Source organism: Amblyomma maculatum, chromosome 3 (genome assembly GCF_055883805.1).
Source record: "Amblyomma maculatum isolate TAMU_Amacu chromosome 3, ASM5588380v1, whole genome shotgun sequence".
Taxonomy (NCBI): Eukaryota; Metazoa; Arthropoda; class Arachnida; order Ixodida; family Ixodidae; genus Amblyomma; species Amblyomma maculatum.
In genome coordinates this window covers 11,692,014-11,710,778 of record NC_139346.1, presented here as the reverse complement: position 1 = coordinate 11,710,778, position 18,765 = coordinate 11,692,014, and the positions used below count along the sequence as shown (strand labels likewise).

The 18,765-nt window shown below is 47.7% G+C and overlaps 1 long non-coding RNA gene across 1 annotated transcript; it reads left to right on the top strand.

Moving 5' to 3' along the window:
* The first annotated feature begins 622 nt into the window (after positions 1-622).
* Positions 623-2,517, top strand: LOC146194232 (uncharacterized). The gene is made up of 2 exons (XR_014705433.1): positions 623-985; positions 2,181-2,517. It is a non-coding gene; the product is annotated as an uncharacterized LOC146194232 (long non-coding RNA).
* Positions 2,518-18,765: the final 16,248 nt, after the last annotated feature.

The following is an 18,765-nucleotide window of genomic DNA, read 5'->3' as shown; positions in this document are numbered from 1 at the left end:
GGTGATGTTGAAACTCCTCCAAGGTAGGCTGCAGCAGTATGTGGATCGGGAGCTTCCGGACGTGCAAGCTGGGTTTCGCAAGGGCAGAGGAACTAGAGACCAAATTGCCAAATTCGCTGGATTATGGAAAAAGCAAGATAGTTCCAGAAACCCATCTACTTATGCTTTATTGATTATACGAAAGCGTTTGACTGCGTAGATCACAGCAGATTGTGGCAAGCTCTCCACGAGATGGGAGTTCCAATTCACCTCATCTGCCTCCTCAGGAACCTGTATGAAGGGCAAGAGGCCACAGTCAGAACTGGGCATGGTCTTACTGATTGGTTTCCGATCGAGAAAGGAGTGAGGCAAGGCTGCATACTGTCACCCTGCCTATTTAACCTATATGCAGAGTGCATCATGAGGAAAGCCGGTCTGGACGAGTCTTCAGCTGGAGTGAAGATTGCTGCAAAACGTATCAACAACCTTAGATATGCGGATGATACCACTTTAATAGAGTTTTAGCTGCGCGTTTTTACGGCCAGCGGAGCGGAGCGGACGAGCGGATATGCCACTGCGCGTGCGCACGCCACTGGGCTGGCGAGCGTTTTTACGACGCTCAGCTTACGCCCCGCTGGGGAGCCCTCTCCAGCGGAGCGATCGGCAGCGCTCGAGCGTGCGTAAGAGCGCGCGGGCGTGTATGGGTAATCAAGATGGCAGCCGTCAACACAGCCACCGGCGCTGCTCCGTTGTCGACGGCGACCCCCAGCTCAGGCCCCTTTACAAGTTAAGAAAGCGCGGAGGTGTTTCACGCTGAGGAAGACTTGTGTCTATTGCGTGAGGAGTCAGCGACGAGGCCGTTTGGAGTTGGAGATGACCAAAAATGGATCGAAGTTGTGCGCATCGTCAACCATGTGATGGGCCGCGAACTTACGCTGCGCGGAGTAAAAGACCGCGTGGATTTACTAATATGCTGGCGACAGCAGGACGTCAAGAACCTTAAAAGGTGAGTTTTACTTTTTCACAACTAAAACGTGTAACGCCAGTGCTTAGAAATACAATTGACGCGAAATGAGGGAACGATTATGCAGTCTATAAACCTAGTCGATCACCGTCAGTGCCGCTGCGCGGCCAGACTCAATGAATGATAAAAAATAATTACATTTCTCGATAATACAGCAGCAGGAAAGAAAAGCAGCACTTACGCGTTATAAAGCGTGAAACGCGAATGCTGGCTGCCGTTTACTGTGGTGTGGAAAGTGCCTTCGCTTGCTTTAGAACAAAGCAACTGTCGTCTGAGCTGTTTTATCGGCAAACCCATCGCCTAACATTAGGCGCTGCGCATCTGTTCGGGTTTCGGTCACCGCTCGGAAGAGACATTCGAAACCTCACAGCAACCACTGAATGGGGCGAGAGCTTTGTTTGCGCGCTCGTCGAGCCGCCGTGTCTGTTCCAAGATCGTTTTTCAACACACTTTAGCGCCTTCACCGCAAGGACCGTGAACGCGGCTCCTATACCTACATATGTTTGAAGACGCCTTGCTGATGCAGCCGAGGTCGATTTTCCTTTTTTTAGTCTCTATTGAAAGGCGCTGCGTTCAGCCGCGCACTCGATCAGTTAAATTGTGTTCATTAAAAAAAAAGCTATTCCACTGGCTTCACGGAAATATTACCGCTTCTAGTTTATCTGTCACATTACTCTAACATAACACCGATCACCAAACGTGCGTTTGTCTTTTTCCTGCCTCATTGTGGGCTTGACATGCTTGGTGGATAAAGCAAAAGCAATCGTTATTGTCTCTCACTCGGCCAAGAAACTTCTTTTCCCATCCGCACTTTGCAATCTGGCTTGTATAGGATCCTAAAAGCCCACCGAAAGAAATGATGTCTTCATTAATATTCTGCCAATTAGTACACAGGCTACATATCAAGAGCAACTCTGTTAGACATAACAAAAATGGCGCACAAGCAGAAACACAAGGGTCATAAACTGTTTACTGTCCTCATAACAGTCTATTTTATTTTTGTACAACGTGTACATATTGTGGTACTTGTTCTGTATACAAAGTTCCGGTTATCCGCGAATGTCACATGTCAACTGACTGCGTCTGGTAGAAACATGTATTTGTGACTATTTTGCTCCAGTGGAGAAGCTCAACTGAATTTAAGGTTGATATAAAGCTGTTTGTCTTTTTTTTGCAGGCACACGAGGGTTACAGAGCATCGGGCTTCAGCTGATCACCATGAGGAGAAAGAAACGACTATGAGCTATGCAGAAAAGCGCAAGAAATTGAAAAATAAAAAGTTGAAAATGAAGCGCGGCGTCTCGCTCTAGACGAGAACAGGTTGGACTTCGAGGACAGAAAGCATGAGTTTGAAGTGAGACGTTATAACAGAGAACATGAGAAGCTGCTAGAGAACGTGCAGAGGATGTTCAAAGAACAGTCTCAAACATTTTTTATTTTTTCAGCGCACACGGCGCATGACATGAATACCCAGAAAACTGTCCTGGTAAAATGTTGTACATCTTTTGCGTAAATAAAACACATTTCCGAAAGATTTGTGAGTGGTAAAAGTACCGAGGAGTAAGGTATAAGTTTCAAGATCTGGTGGATCAAGACCGAAGTAATGCGGTACCTGGGCATCATACAAACATGTATGACAGTTCGCCAAAAGCGCACTAGCTTTATAGATATGCGGCACGTTCTGTCGGTACAGCTTCAAGGCATGAAACCGCTTTTGGCCACTAAAGTAAAGTTTCTGATTCCTTGATGGTCGGCATATTGCCCTTGCTGTACCATCGATGAAGCCCCAGTAGTTTCAGTGGGGCACCTTTGGCTCAACAGCCTCAAAATGTAAGTGAAAGTTTAGGTTAAGAATTTTTTTTTTCACAACCTTGATATTGATTCTGCTGTAATTGCAACTTACCTGCGAAAATTTCTCCAGAGTTTCGAGACTGAGCCAAGAATGGCTATTTACATCGTCGAGCAAGTGAAAAGCCGCTCGTCGATATGGCGCATAACTTCGTTCGTCAGTGATTATATCGTTGAACTGTGCCGCCCGAAAAGATCTTCAAGACCACAGCCGGTTCGGATGTGCCAGCCATCGAAGGGTAATGCAGAGGACTTCATCACCGGGAACCGCAATCCTTAGCGCAGTTACGACCTTATCGGGTATGCACATGGCCCGCTGAAGTCTGCGTATATGCTCCTTCTCGAAACGAAAATACGTCCTAAAGACACCATCGTCTATCTTATCAATGTTCAAAAGTCCGCGCACTGAAAGTGGCTCACGTCGTGTCCGCCAAATACCTCCACGCACTGCCCATCTCCAACTTCGGCCCAGGTCAGTTACGACAGCAGCAGCGGGTCCTGTAGTTTGCTCTTCGGCATGATTCAAACAGCAGTAGCAGCCGCCAATTCGCAAATGCGCTAGAAAACAGCTGACTTTTGTTTTGGGCTTGACTTGACTAGAACTGGCGAACATATTCTGTTTAACAAACTGCTCTTTTGTACATCTAAAACACAAAATATACCAAATAATTAACTAAAAACACAGAATCTACCTTTACTCAACGGTTTCGGCGCATTATTAGCAGGCTTAATTGGTATTCTTTTATTTATAACTCGAATTGTGACCGAGAGGTGGAGCAGCAGAGCAAGCGACTCTACCAGTCTACTCCGCTCGAGAAGATGGGCGATCCGCCCGGCTAAAACTCTTTTCTCGCGCGCCTCTCCGCTGGTTTATCCGCTCGACCGCTCCGCTCCGCTGGCCGTAAAAACGCTCAGCTAAAACTCTCTAATGGCAGAAAGTGAAGTGGAATTCAAGATACTTCTGATGCGCGTACAAGAAGAGAGTGAGAAGTTTGGCCTTAAACTTAACATTAAAAAGACAAAGATCATGGCGTCTTGCCCTATCACGGCCTGGAGCATCAGTGGACAAGAAGTGGAAGCTGTGACAGATTTTATCTTCTTGGGCTCCAAGATTACCTCGGAAGGAGACTGCAGCCATGAAATTAGGAGACGCCTGCTTCTGGGAAAGAGAGCAATGGTTAGCCTTGACCGCCTAGTAAAGAGCAGAGACATTAGTCTGCCAACCAAGATCCGTATAACTCGTGCTATGGTCTTTCCAGTTGTGATGTATAGATGCGAGAGTTGGACTGTGAAAATGCTGACCGCCGAAGAATTGACACGTTTGAATTGTGGTGCTGGCGAAGACTCTTCAGAGTTCCTTGGACTGCCAGAAGGTCAAATCAGTCGATATTGTCGACCATAAACCCTGACTGCTCATTGGAGTGTCAAATGCTAAAGGTAAAGCTCAGCTACTTTGATCATCTGATGAGAAGAGAGGTGTCGCTGGAGAAAGATTTGATGTTGGGAAAGGTTGAGGGTCGCCGGAGAAGGGGTAGGCAGCGAACGCGATGGTTATATGGCATCCTCGAGGCACTGCAGATGAAGTTGTGTGATGTTAGGAAGATAGTGAGAGACCCGAAAGCGTGGTGTGACATGTTCCATAGGGTCACGAAGAGTCAGACACGACTTAACGACTGAACTGAACTGAACCATAAAGATGAACAACATCACCGGCGTCACTGTACCACGTTTCGGATATCATGATGACCGTCAAATGAAACTGAAATTGTTCTCGAAAAGCACGAAATTCATCACGCCTATTTCGAGCTAACTGCAAATTCAGGTGCAAGAAATTAAGGACGTATGCATATCTTCCTTCAATGAGCGAAAAGAAGCCATCTGGCTTGAAACATTACTCAAACAAAACGCAGAAATGGTCCTGTAAACGCATTTTGTGAAACACAGGAAAGGCACTACTCTAGCTCTACGAGATCACCCACGTTCCGTACGACCTGTGGGGAAAGACATTCTGCCTTTGGAAGTAAAATCTTGTCATTGCGATACCAGACAAACTTATAGTTGTTGACTTTGGCCCATTGATTCGTCTTTAACAACAGTTCTCTGTTCATCTTTGTCAGATTTTCTGTGATATATACCGAATATTTCCCATTCTTCTGTGTCTTACTCGGTAAGAGCCAATAGTCTCGGTTATTCTGTCGCAGGAAACTAATGATTATTCCAGGTGTTTTACCCTGTTTCTCGGGCAGCCGGGGAAGTTCCCCGACTGATTCGGCAGTAAACTCCGGGACCTTCATTTTTCGGGCGATTTCGTTGACAGTACAGAGTAGAGTTTCGTTTTCTCTCTCGGGAAGCCCATGAATCTAGAGGTTAAGGCGCCTAGTTCTCCACTCTAGCTCAATTATTCGCGCTTCGGGGAAGTTGCTCCTGATCTATGAGGAAGAAGACGGTGAACAGCAGCGGGGTATACCGTCGGCACGGCACCGGGCCTCAGACATTTTTTCACACGGATCCCAAAGCCAGCCGAAGGAATGTTATGGTAGGAGTCCGACAAAAATTGCAATAAGCAAAGAAGGTTCGACTTCCCTGGCGTCCAATAGTTCCGCCCAGTGGTACGAACAAACTCTGTTCAAGCGTTTCTCCGCGCGTCATCCCGAGGGAACTTGTGAAAAGTCGAGCCACCTCCGAATTTGCTCGCACAAAAGTGCACAGCAGTAGTCGGAAGGCATGGTGGCCGCAGCGTCATAATCTGCTACGGAGCGGATGCCTCCAGAAACATCGCAGTCGCCAGAAAGGTAGCGATATTGTCTAATACACTGACAAAACCCAAGTGAACCAGACACTGCACCGATCCCAACCGAGCTGCTAAATCGACTCACTACTGGAACACCGTCGGGCACTTTAGCATTCAGTCGGCCGTCGTTGCTGCTCATCGTAATAACATAATTTTAGTAGTGTAGAAAGAAAAATTCAATAAATAGAATGATGGTATAGTCAACCAATCTAAAATAATAATTAAGATACGGGAAGAAAATGAGCATGATAGCAACTGCTACCACCCTGTTTCAAAGGGGACGCTCCTATATTCCATCCATCGTAAGGCACTTTTTTCTGTCATGACTTCATGTTTCGATTCCCAAGCTCATACGTCACAAAATTTCATGCTAGTGATGGATCTAGATCATGCGAAAGAGAATTTGAGACACTTTGGAGCTGAATTAAAATTATTTAAAAATGTAGCGTCCGATGCTTCGCTGAGAGTATCCTTGCATACAGGAGTAACCACCAGCAGACTTTTCAGTCTCAAAATATGGTGTCCCAGCACCTTTAACTTTCTTACGTTAATTAACCGTCACCACGTCCTTTTCAAGTTTTCCGTTCGTTCTTAGCACTTCCGGTACTGTGCGCACAACAATCTGCGCTTGCTGTGCTATCGCCCTGATATCGTCAACTCCCTGGCTAAACTTTCCACACTCCTGCAGCGTAACCATAGAGGACATCGTTCTGCCCCACTGCTACTATCACCATATCGTGCTCTGCGGATTTTTTCGACACCTTATTCTTGGTCCCTTTCAGCATCGCTTTCATTGTCCTCCTTGGGAAGGTTCAACAATGCTTGCTTATCACTCTTTACACGTTCCATGATAGCTCGACTGCACCTGTTCATGTTGGAATCCGCGGCGATAGGCACCCGGGCACTCTCTGTCCCTCCCAACCGCTGGCTCCTGCTTCTGGTTATCCATGTCTTCGCTAAAGATTTAATTGTTCCTTACTTCTTCCTTCATTCCCGACTTCTCAGTAGCTACTTCTGAATAGCTATGTCAGTTCGGCCCTACCTGACGTACTTGCCGTTCATGCCAGTGCTGGTCCTAGCCACGTGGCCCTTACTGGAATGTCCGTCCTTGTTTCTTCCAAGGACAGTGTCGGCCATTTTTTCTTCCAGTTGAAAAAGCTGTCCCAGCAGTTTCCGATTTTTTTTCGCCCTTAGTGTACCTAGTTCATATTCTTAGGCTTTTCCACTCGCGACACTTGACCGACCTTTTCAAATTCAAACCTGCCTAGGCCCGCGTTCAGCATCCAATACCGGCACCTATGGTGCTGAAACATGGAGGCTAACCAAGAGAGTTCTACTTAAGTTGAGGACAACCCAGAGGGCTATGGAATGAAACATGGTAGGGGTAACATTAAGAGATAGGAAGCGTGCAGAGTGGGTCAGAGAAATAACTCAAGTTACCGACATTATAGTGAAAATTAAAAGGTGAAATGGGCATGGGCAGTGCGAAGAGAGGATAACCGATGGTCGCTTAGGGTAACAAACTGGATTCCAAGGGAAGGAAAGCGTAGCAGGGGGCGGCAGAAAGTTAGGTGGGCGGATGAGGTTAAGAAGTCCGCAGGGGTCAAGTGGAGAATTATGGAGTGGAGAAATATGGGTCAAGTGAAGAAATATGGGAAAGGCCTTCGCCCTGCAGTGGGTATAGTCAGTCTGAGGATGATGATGATGACCGGCGCAAAACGTCAGTGCCTTCCGCTTCCTCTACCGAGTCGAAACGCATTTTTTTCAGGGGGACCTGCGCCTCACTCTGCTTACACTTAACCTTCTTTTGGTTGCTTATTTCATCATCATCATCATCAGCCTGATTATACCCACTGCAGGGCGAAGGCCTCTCCCATATTTCTCCACTTAACTCGGTTTTGTGCTAGCTGCATCCACTTGACCCCTGCGAACTTCTTAATCTCATCCGCCCACCTAACTTTCTACCGCCCCCTGCTACGCTTTCCTTCCCTTGGAACCCAGTTTGTTACCCTCAGCGACCATCGGTTATCCTCTCTTCGCACTACATGTCCTGCCCATGTCCATTTCTTCTTCTTAATTTCTACTAGAATGTCGGTAACTTGAGTTATTTCTCTGACCCACTCTGCACGCTTTCTATCTCCTAATGTTACCCCTACCATTTTTCGTTCCATAGCCCTCTGGGTCGTCCTCAACTTAGGTAGAACTCTCTTGGTTAGCCTCCACGTTTCAGCCAAATAGGTGAGTACAGGCAACATGCAACTGTTGTATACTTTCCTCTTGAGCGATACCGGTAAGCTGCTAGTCATAATCTGCGAGTGCTTGCCAAATGCGCTCCATCTCAATCTTATTCTTCGTGATATTTCCTCTTCATGGTCCGTATCTGCCGTTACAACCTGTCATAAGTAGACATATTATTGAGTTTTTGTTTCTACATTACTATGCTTATGCTACTTTTCTGCTTTGAAGCCACCAATCTTCGAATAGTTTTTTTGCTAGCTTCCACTGCAGGTTCATTCACCTGGCCACTGGTGTATCAGAACTCAGGGGCCTCAAGAAGAGTGACTGCATCTGCATCGACTTCCCGATCGATGCTATCACTTTCGAGTATAAGATGGATTTTCCACATGCTGCACAAGTGTCATCTTCATTGTTAAATTTCTTTTTGTAGCTGCGTGTTTTAAGGCACCCTGATCCAGCTTGAAAAAGTAGGGCACTGCTTCTTGTGTTATCAAAGAAAGATTCCTTCCTTATCTGCCTTTTCTACTTTCGGTATAGTTCTACACCCTGTTTCTTTTCCATAAAAGTTGTCCAATTTTGATCTGTGTTTTTCACCTGTTGCTTAACGATCTTTATTTCTTCATCCTTGTGACCAGCATACTGTTTATATTCCTAGTTCGTTTCCTCATTTTGTGTTATTGTGTTTTAGGTATGGGTATTTAATTACCTGCCCACCTGTTACTGTCCAATTTCCTCAGGCGTTCCTCATAAAATATTTTACTCTGAGCTACCCGTACTTCGAAAGATGTCCAGCCCGTATCTCCCTGTACCGCCTCATTTGTGGTTTTGCCGTGAGCACCCCGTGCTAATCGTGAGACGGCTCTTTGATTTATTTCTAATGTCGACTGTATCGCTGCTTTTAGGCACAAAACCGCGTTTCCGAAAGTAAGCCCGGGCACCATAATTCCTTTCCAAATACCCCTCAAAACCTCATTCCTTTTGTATCCCCACAATGCCCTCTGCTTCATTATCCCGGCATTTCTTTGGCTTTAAGTGATTGTTCATGCTTTCCAATGTATGCCAATCGATCGTTTACCCATACCCCGAGATATTTATATTCTGCTACTCTGGGTATTTCATGGTCGTGTATTTTAAGACCCTGATCAGTTGAGCCATTGAAAATCATCAGACCAAACTTAAGTGCGCAAAAACTGAAGCCTAGAGTGTTCCCTTCGTCTCTCCGCAATACATAACTAAAGTTTGCAATTCTTCCAGACTCTCAGCTAGTAGCACAATATCGTCTGCATACATAAATCCGGGGAGGCGCTGGTCTACCACCTTTCCGCCTAATTTATATGCCATGTTAAAACCTAGGTTACTTTCCTGTATCTTCCGTTTCATATTTATCATATAAAACATGAACAGAGCAGCGGTGATAGAGGACAACCTTGTCTTAATAGTTTGCATACTTTGACAGCTTCCCAATTCTTATCCCTTTCCATGTAATTTCTACTTTGTTATCCCTGTATATTGACTGCAAGAAATCTGTTATCTCATGCACGATACCTCCTTTATTATTGTCACGTAGTTGTGACAAGGCCGTACACGCCAAAAGAAGACACAGGCTTGATGGTACTGAAATTAACTCTTTATTGGGCTGACTTGCGCCTGCAAAAGAACCAAGCAACTCGGCGGCGGCGATAGCAACAAACGCGCTCGTCGATCGTAGAACAAAGAATGCCCGTCACAATCGTCAACGCTCAATTTAAAGGCTGTTCAGAACAATCTAGATAACGTCGCAAAACTGCTGCTAGTACAACCTGGAACATTGTAGAAGCATACGCAAGTGATCGGAATCTTCGAGACAGATCTCGGCGCATCGTTCGCTATAAAGAAAATGATAACGCGTCGTATCGCGACAGCGAGCATAAAAAAATACAGGATACAGAATTGATACGCGTGCCGCATGCCGGCGGCTGTTAACAAACAACAAATACAGTTTTGAAGGTTTCGCGGCATTACTCCCCCTTTCAAAAACATCGCCTCGATGTTCTAAAATAAACAAAGCAACTTAAAAAGAAACATTACAAAGTTTAAACACAACGTATTTTTAGCGCGTAATAATGCTTTAGACGAACAACATGTACAATATCTGGGTTCGCGCGTCGCCGTTGTGATGCTGTCGTAGCGTCGGGAAGGACTTCATAGTCCAGTTGTCCGATGCGGTGAAGGATTTTGTATGGCCGAAAGTATCGATGCAGCAGCTTTTCACTTAGTCCACGGCGGCGAATTGGAGTCCAAACACACACTTGCTGTCCTGGATTGTACTCTGCGTGGCATCGTCGTAAGTTGTATCGTCGGGTGTCGGTGCGCTGTTGGTCTTTACAGGAACAGAACACTGAAATTTAGGTCTCGATTTTTTTTTTCACCACAGTAGAAAGATTGATGTCTGAAATGTTCGATTCCATAACGGTTTTGTTAGAAACGCTGTAGAAAATTTTTACCTGGATTTTTTCGATCAATGCGTGCGCCCGTTTTTATGTAGTCCGATGCTGGAAACCATGAGCAGCGACCGCGATGACGACTAGTGGTCGCAAAAAAGACGCACTGAAAACAAATATAACTTTCACTCGCCAGACAGTAATCAGAGTAAAATGCTTGAGTAAATCAGACATTTTTTGCGTAGAGTAACGTCATTTTGAGGTTCAAACTCAATGCTGTTACGGAACAATAACGCAAGTTTTAGTAGGCACTGTCATTGCTTCATGCACGAAATTGCAAACACTGTGGGGCCATCTGGTAGCGAAACCTGAAAGCATACCTCTCCCGGTGCAAAAGTAGGGGTGGTTTTTATTTAAGGACGCACTGGAGAGAACGCAAAATATAATAAAGTATGGCAAGCACTCCTAGAAGAAAAAAGAACAGTGTGCAATTACGAAAATCAGTGATATTTTGCTGACATGTCACGTGGTGGGCTACACTAAAAGTACTAGGGTTTTTCCGCTAGATAGCGCCGCGGTTGTTTTTATGCGATTTTCAATCGCAAATTAAAATTTTAAAGCCTCTTTTCTTTGATATTGTAGTGCTCATTCTGTACTATATGAGGCAGGATCTTTTCATCACCATAATCTTATGCCATATTTTGGCCAGTGTTCCGTCCCTTTATTCCACAGCCTGCACGCTGCAGGTAGGCGGGGACGTCAAAGTTGCTCTCATTGGTTACGTGCGGCAATATGGCGTCGAGCGTCGTCGTGGGCTTCCTGCCGTACACAAGCTTGAACGGGGTCGCTCTGGTCGTCTCCTGAACTGCGCTATTATACGCGACGATCATGTACGGCAAGATGGCGTCCCAGGTCTTGTGCTCAGCATCGACATACATGGCGATCATGTCCGCGATCGTTTTGTTGAGGCGCTCCGTATGGCCATTGGTCTGGGGATGGTATGCAATTGTTCGCCGATGGCTTGTAGGACTGTATTCCAGAATGGCTAGCGTCAATTCTGCCGTAAGCTTCGTTCCCCTTTCCGTGATGAGCACATCTGGGGCACCGTGTCGTAAGAGAATTTGTTCGACAAAAAATTTGGCGACTTCCGCCGCGGTACCATTGGGCAGTGCTTTTGCTTCGGCATAACGGGTAGGGTAGTCAGTGGCCACGATGATCAACTTGTTACCCATAGACGAAGCTGGAAAGAGGCCGAGGAGATCCATCCTAATTTGTTGAAAGGGCAGGTCTGGGGGCGGAATAGGGTTTAGTAGTCCTGCTGGTCTGGTCGGCGGCGTCTTGCGTCGTTGGCACTCGCGACATGTCTTCACGTAGCGGGCAACTTCGGCAGGCAGTCGCGGCCAGTAGTACTTCTCCTGGATTCGAAGCAACGTGCGTGAAAACCCGAGATGGCCTGCTGTGGGTTCAATCGTGCAACGCCTGCAGATTTCCTGCCGGAGACATTTAGACACTACTAGAAGATGCGCGGTCTTGTTGGGTGCTAAGTTCCTGTTAACGAGGAGGCCATTTCTTAACGCGAACGATGATAAATGTCGTCTAAACACAGCAGGAGGGGAAGCGGTCTTTTCTTCTAACTAATCGGCTAGCGCTTTCAGCTGAGAGTCTGATCGCTGTTGTTCTGCGAAGCTGCTTGCGCTTACCGGTCCCAAAAAGGCGTCTTCGTCGCCATGTTTCGCCGGCGCATCAATGGGTTCTTGTGACAAGCAGTCTGCATCAGAGTGCTTGCGTCCTGACTTTTACACGACTGTGATGTCGAATTATTGAAGATGTAGGCTCCATCGGGCAAGGCGGCAGGAGGGGTCTTTGAAATTAGCCAGCCAGCAGAGCGCGTGGTAGTCGCTTACCACTTTGAATGGTCGCCCGTATAGATATGGGCGAAACTTAGAAGCGGCCCAGATGATCGCGAGGCACTCCTTTTCGGTTGTTGAGATTTCGGCTTCTCTCGTTCGGCTTTTGTGAGGGACCTGCTAGCATAGGCGATTGCTTTTTCCTGTCCGGCACTCTTCTGAACTAGAACAGCTCCTAGGCCCACACTGCTCGCGTCAGTATGAGTTTCGGCCTCGGCGTTTTCATCAAAGTGCCCAAGCACCGGAGGGCACGGCAGACGGCGCTTAAGTTCGCCGAAGGCTTCTTCTTGCAGCTCTTCCCATTTAAAAGGTACATCAGCCTTTGTTAGCTATGTCAACGGTTCGGCGATGCTCGAAAAGTCCCAGATAAATCATCGATAATAAGCGCACAGCCCAAGGAACCTGCGCACTGCTTTCTTGTCAGCAGGCGGTGGAAATCGTGCGATTGTAGCTGCTTTCTCCGGGTCTCGCCGAACACCATCCTTGCTAACGATGTGACCTTGTAACCGCAGTTCCTCGTAGGCGAAGTGGCACTTCTCTGGCTTTAACGTTAGTCCCGATGATTTGAGGGCTTCCAACTCTGTCTACAGCCGTTTCAGGTGGTCTTCGAAGTTTGACGAGAAGACAACGACATCATCCAAGTATACCAGGCAAATCTGCCACTTCAAGCCCGCCAGGACAGTGTCCGTTACCCGTTGAAACGTCGCTGGTGCGGAGCAGAGGCCAAATGGCATCACCTTGAACTCGAAAAGGCCGTCCGTTGTGATAAATGCAGTTTTCTCGCGATCTCTTTCGTCGACCTCAATTTGTCAATATCCGCTCTTCATGTCCATCGATGAGAAGTACCTTGCATTGCAGAGCCGGTGCAGTGTGTCGTCGATGCGGGGAAGTGGGTAGACATCCATCTTAGTTATTTTATTCAAGCGGCGGTAATCGACGAAGAAGGTAAGTGTGCCGTCTTTCTTCACCAAAACGACTAGTGCCGCCCAGGGGCTGTTGGATGGCTGGATCACGTCATCACGCAGCATTTCCTCAACTTGATCGCGTATGGCCTGGCGTTCTCGTGGCGATACACGGTAGGGGCTTTGACGTAGCGGTCGAGTGTTTTCGTCCGTGATGATCCGGTGCTTTGCCTACGGAGGTTGCCGCACCTACGACGCTGAAAAAAAGCACTCGATGTAGTTTTCAAGAAGGGTGCGAATCCGGTCTTGTCTGTCTTGAGGGAGCGCTGGGTTAATGTCGAAATTGGGCTGCTTGGCTCGGTTGGGTGCACGGTACTGAAGTTGGCTAGGGAGGGCGAAGACTTCTCGGGTTTCCGCTAGCTCGTCAAGGAAAGCAATCGTCATGCCCTTGTTCAGGTGCCGGTATTCGTCAGTGAAGTTCGTGACAAGCACATCAGGAGTATAGAAACCTGGGCGAGTTGGATTTGCGCTTGTGTTGTCTCCTGTTCTTTTGTCCTGTGTTTTGCGCTGCTTTAAGATGAAGACACATCAGCTTGTCCAGTACGGAAACCGACGATGCCTCTTGTGATGCCAAGTCCAGTAAGACTGAGTGTTTCCTTCGACAACCCCTTCCGTGATTCCGACGTCTGTTGTAACCACAGGGACGATGACGCTTGATCGGGGCGGTACGATAAATTCTCCGTCGAGGACGCTGAGAGCGACGGGATGCGCCGAAGTTCTCGTAGCAGGTACAGCTTTGTCGGTCGAGACCTTGATTTGTTTGTATCGGGGGTCGATGATCGCTCGATTTTCGTTCAAACAATTCATGCCCAGAATCACATCGCGGGAACAGTGCTCTAGGGCGACGAAGCTGGTAGGGTAGGTACCGTCTGTTGTAGAAGTTTGTAGCCCAACGCGCCGGGCGGAGGAGCAGTATCGCTCCCGAGAGGTGGCGCTGCGCCCGCCGGCGCTGTCTGGTGACGTAGCTTTAAAGAGTGAGGAGACTTGTTCTCTTCCCCTCATCCAGCGGTTGATATCGCACACCTTTTCTCTCAGCCGCATGATGAGGGGAAGAGAACAAGCCTCCTCTCTCTTTATAGCTGCGAAACCAGGCAGCGCCGGCGGGCGCAGCTCCGCCTCACGGGAGCGATACTGCTCCTCTGCCCGGCACGTTGGGCTGCAAACTTCTGCAACAGACGGTACATCCATTTACTGTAACCCTTGCGGTGCATCGCCCCGACGGCGTAATAAGGTTACCACCCGCGGCGCGGATTAGCGGGCCGTCCCAAGTGGTCGTCACTTGTTTGAGGTGGGCGTCGAAAGCTCCACTGGTGACAGAGTAGTCGGCGCCGGTGTCCACTAAGGCAATAACCGTGCGTCCGTCGACAGCAATTGCAAAGTCGCTTGTTCGCGTCCTAGTATTGCACGCTGGCTTCGGTGTTCGATCTCTGCTTCGCCTTGTGCTGAGGTCGCGGACTGGGCACACCGTCGTAACGTCGATGGGAGGCGATGTCGACTTGAAGTCTGGTCGTGATCTCGTCGGCGTTGTCGTCTAGTGGATTGGCGATTTAATGACTATGTCGTCGTCACTCATCGTCGGTGATGGAGGATCTTCGCGTTTTCGCCGTGCAGCAACCTTGCGCGGGCTTGGGGATCTTCCGCGCACACTCTCATAGTAGTTACGGCCTGGCGACGCAAAGCGTGCCCTGTACCGCGATGGGGACCTGAACTGACGGCTTTGTGGCGCAATCTCATCGCTTAGCAGATAGTTGTCGATTTCTTGCGGTCGTTCACCTAGGCGTGGTCGTGGAGTGTCGACTGTAAATCCGCGGAGACCGATTCGTTGGTACGGGCAGGGACCGGCCGGCCTCACCTCATAATGTGGCCGGCCTCACCGCAGTAGAAGCGTAATGGCCGGTTGTTCGCTGTTTTCCAGACATCGCACTTCCTGGGGCTTGGGGGTCGTTGGCAGGCGTAGCGATCTGGGGCCAAGGGGCGGCTTTCAGGAACAGGTAGGTAGTGGCAATGGCTAGGAACGTCATCACGTCGGGGCGCAGGGCGACTTAATGCAGCAGCGTGGTTCATCGCTGCTACCACTTGTGCTGGAACTGCCGCAGCCGTCGCTTTAGGAACGCCCAGTGCCCGCTGGACTTCTTCACGGTCGACGTCCGCCACCGTGGCCACCTGAGGTTGTTGCAATGATGGCAGCAATCGGCGGAGGCCTTGTCGCACGATCTCCCGGATGAGGTCCCGAAAGTTCTCTCCGCTTGCAGATGCACTGGGATAGTGGCTTGAGTAGTCCGGCTGAAATCGTCGCTCGATGGTCGATGCTTCCCTTTCAAATTCGTCCACAGTTTTCGGCGGGCTCCGGACAAGTCCTGCTAAAAACGACTCTTTAACGCCTCGCAATAATAATTTCACTCTCTCACCTTCGGTCATGTTATGGTCGGCGCGGCGTAACAGGCGCTTCATCTCCTCTACGTATGAGGATGGGCTCGTTTGGGAGTGGAAGTCTTGATTGTAGGAGGGCCTGAGCTCTTTCCTTTCGGAGCTGTTTCATTGCAAAGGCGATGAAAACCTCTGCTTTGCATACCTCCCAGTCCTCTAAAGAAGTCTCGTAATTTTCGAACCAAACTGCTACTAGTACAACCTGGAACATTTAGAAGCATACGCAAGTGATCGGAATCTTCGAGACAGATGTCAGCGCATTGTTCGCTACAGCAAGCGTGAACAAACACGGGATACAGAATTGATGCGCGTGCCAGAATCCCAGTGATAAGGCCGCATGCCGGCGGCTCTTATAAAACAACAGTTTTAAAGGTTTCGCGGTAATATGTTCCACAGGAGTTCCCTGTCGTACGCCCCGTTTATGTCCAGGAAGGCCAAAAACAAAGGTCTATTTTGCATTTAACAAGCTTTGAAGTGGCGGCTAGGGGGTAATACTTTTTGGAATAACAGCGCGAAGGACGAAGATCAGAAGGATACAAACACAGCGCTGACTGACAACTGATTTTATTTCCAGAATTTGGCAAGTATATATACATGGCTTGAAGCGCGTGACAGAAAAAAAACAGATAAAAGAGATGCAATGCGCATGCCTAAACCAAAGCCAATTATCTCTTGGCTTTGCCATTGCCACGCATTGCCAAGAACGCAAGCTCTTTGTCCGATAACGCAAGGGAAGGAGTGCTAATGCATCAGTCCCCAAGCTCCAAAATTCTTTCGGCTTCCATAATTTCTCTTGTGGTGTGGTCTTTATTTTTCTGGTAAGATTTGCATTTATCGAAAAGGGGTTTGTATTCTGTTTTACGTTCCTTAGTGCATGTGAGGCATTGAAGAGGAAGGCTACGGTCCTTGGAATTTTTCACATCCTTTTTATGTCCTCTTAATCTTTCATTAAGGCATCGCCCCGTTTGCCCTACATAAACTTTCCCACATGACAGAGGAATCTCGTAGACCAGTTCCTCAGTACAGTCAACAAATCTCTTCTTATGTTTAGTTTTGCAAGCACCAGTCGGCTCAGTCTCCGGATGACTGACGCGACTAAGCATCGACAGCTTACACGGAGCTGGGAAGGCTACTCGTACCTGAGAACATTGTGCGATCTTCTTTAGATTATGCGACAGGGTATCAACGTACGGGATTTCAACTGTCTTTTTCTGCTTGTTCGAGTTATCAGGTTGTTGGTTGTTTTTGTTTTTCCGTTCCTGCCTTAGCAAGCCTTCAGCAACGGAAACCAGCATATGGATCGGGTAGCCAACTGCCGCTAATCTAGATGATTGCTGGGCGAAACTAAAGCCAGTCAGGTGCTCACAGGATTTTTTTAGGGCATTCTAAAACAAGAGGTAACCATGGCTCTTTACCAGCTTAGAATGCGCCGAATGAACCTGCCGTAGTGGCTTCTTGGAACGAGGTTCATAGGCCCAACACGCGTGATTATCAGAAAATATAATTTTGAAGTCTAAAAACCGAATTGCCCCACCTTCTGGAAGTTCGTGAGTCAAAGGTAAGGGATTAAGACACTCACGAAAAATGGTGAGTGTATTAAAAAGATCATGCTCGTAAAATCCAGAGCTGATGTCTAAAACCAGCAAAAACTCGTCTACGAATCTAAAAACTTAAAAAAACGCTAGATCTCTCTAGACTGTCTTGCAGTGTGAAATAAAACAGCGCAAGGAACGGGACGAAACACGAAGGAAAGGAAACAAAGACATGGGCGCCCGTCTTTGTTTCCTTTCCTTCGTGTTTCGTCCCGTTCCTTGCGCTGTTTTATTTCATTATGCAGTACCAACTGGCCCGGCATCTTGCACTTCTGTCTTGCAGTAGCCGGTCATATTTAGGTGAATGTGAGTCGCTAAGAATTGGAGCTATGCATGAGCCAATACATATGCCGTCTATTTGAAGGTAAAAATTGTCTTTCCATTTAGCAAAACTTCTATTAAGATAGGGCTATCAGACGCAACCCGGCTCTGGCGAACTTTTCTTTCTTACTTCAAGGAAGAAGGACCAGGCCATTACTTCGCGGAGCCGACCTCGGGACGACCCTACCTCGAGGAAGAAGTGGACACCGGTCCCTCATATCTATCCCAACCTTCACTCCCACCCCCACCCATACCCTCACCCCCACCCTTAACCGCTCCCCCACCCCTACATCCATGAAGCAACTTAGTTCTGCCGCAAGGTAAACGCCTACCGTAAGCAGAAATAAAGACGTAATAAAAAAAAAGTTAAATGTTCTAAAAATCCACTAGCGTTTATTCCTGCGTAATTTTGAAAGGCCACCACTCCAAGTTCATCGATACATTCCTCGACACATTCTAACAGCCTATCTTGAGGCATAGAGTAGTACAAATCCTTGATGTCGATTGGCATTGCACTGAGACGGTTGACAGGCGTTCAGAAAGTTAACACCTTTGGACTTCTTCACCAGAAAAGGGTCATTTATCCGCAAAAGGGCCGGTTTAGCTTGCAAGAAATGGGCTATTGATTTCTGCCCGGATCCATTTTCTGAGATGATAACACGCAAGGCTTGTGAGTTTTTGCGGAGAACACATCTAAATGGCTTTTGCTGCTATTGTCAATAGACTTTACCGGGTGTTGCAGGTTCAATCTGTCACATAGTTTCTTTGCTTTGGACAAGTTAATATCATCATGCAGTTGAAAAACTTTCGAAATGGCGTCATCCGCTTTGGAGTTAAACAAATCAAAAGATAAAACAGTGAACCCACTCTCTTTGCCACCGGGCATAACACATAAGGAATGTTCTTTGAAAAAGTCCACGACACGTCCAACAGGGGGTCGTGACATACCAGGCTTACACTTGGCCACAAAGTCGAAGCCTTGAGATATGCACCGCTCCTTCTTGTCTTCCGGAACTTTACTCGAAACCTGTCCGACAAGTGACAGGAGCTCAGGCGCTGTTTTCTTAGTCTGAACAGCGAATTTCGGACCCAGGGCCAAAATCTCGGCGACGTCCTTAGGAAGCAGCAGAGTAAAACGTCAAAGGTTCTTCTCGTTCTTCTTTAAATCTTCGACACCTCTCCTAGGTGCTCTTCGATTCGGCAGGCGACGTGCAGTTAACACACAAACACACAGACGAAGGCCGACGAACTTGCCG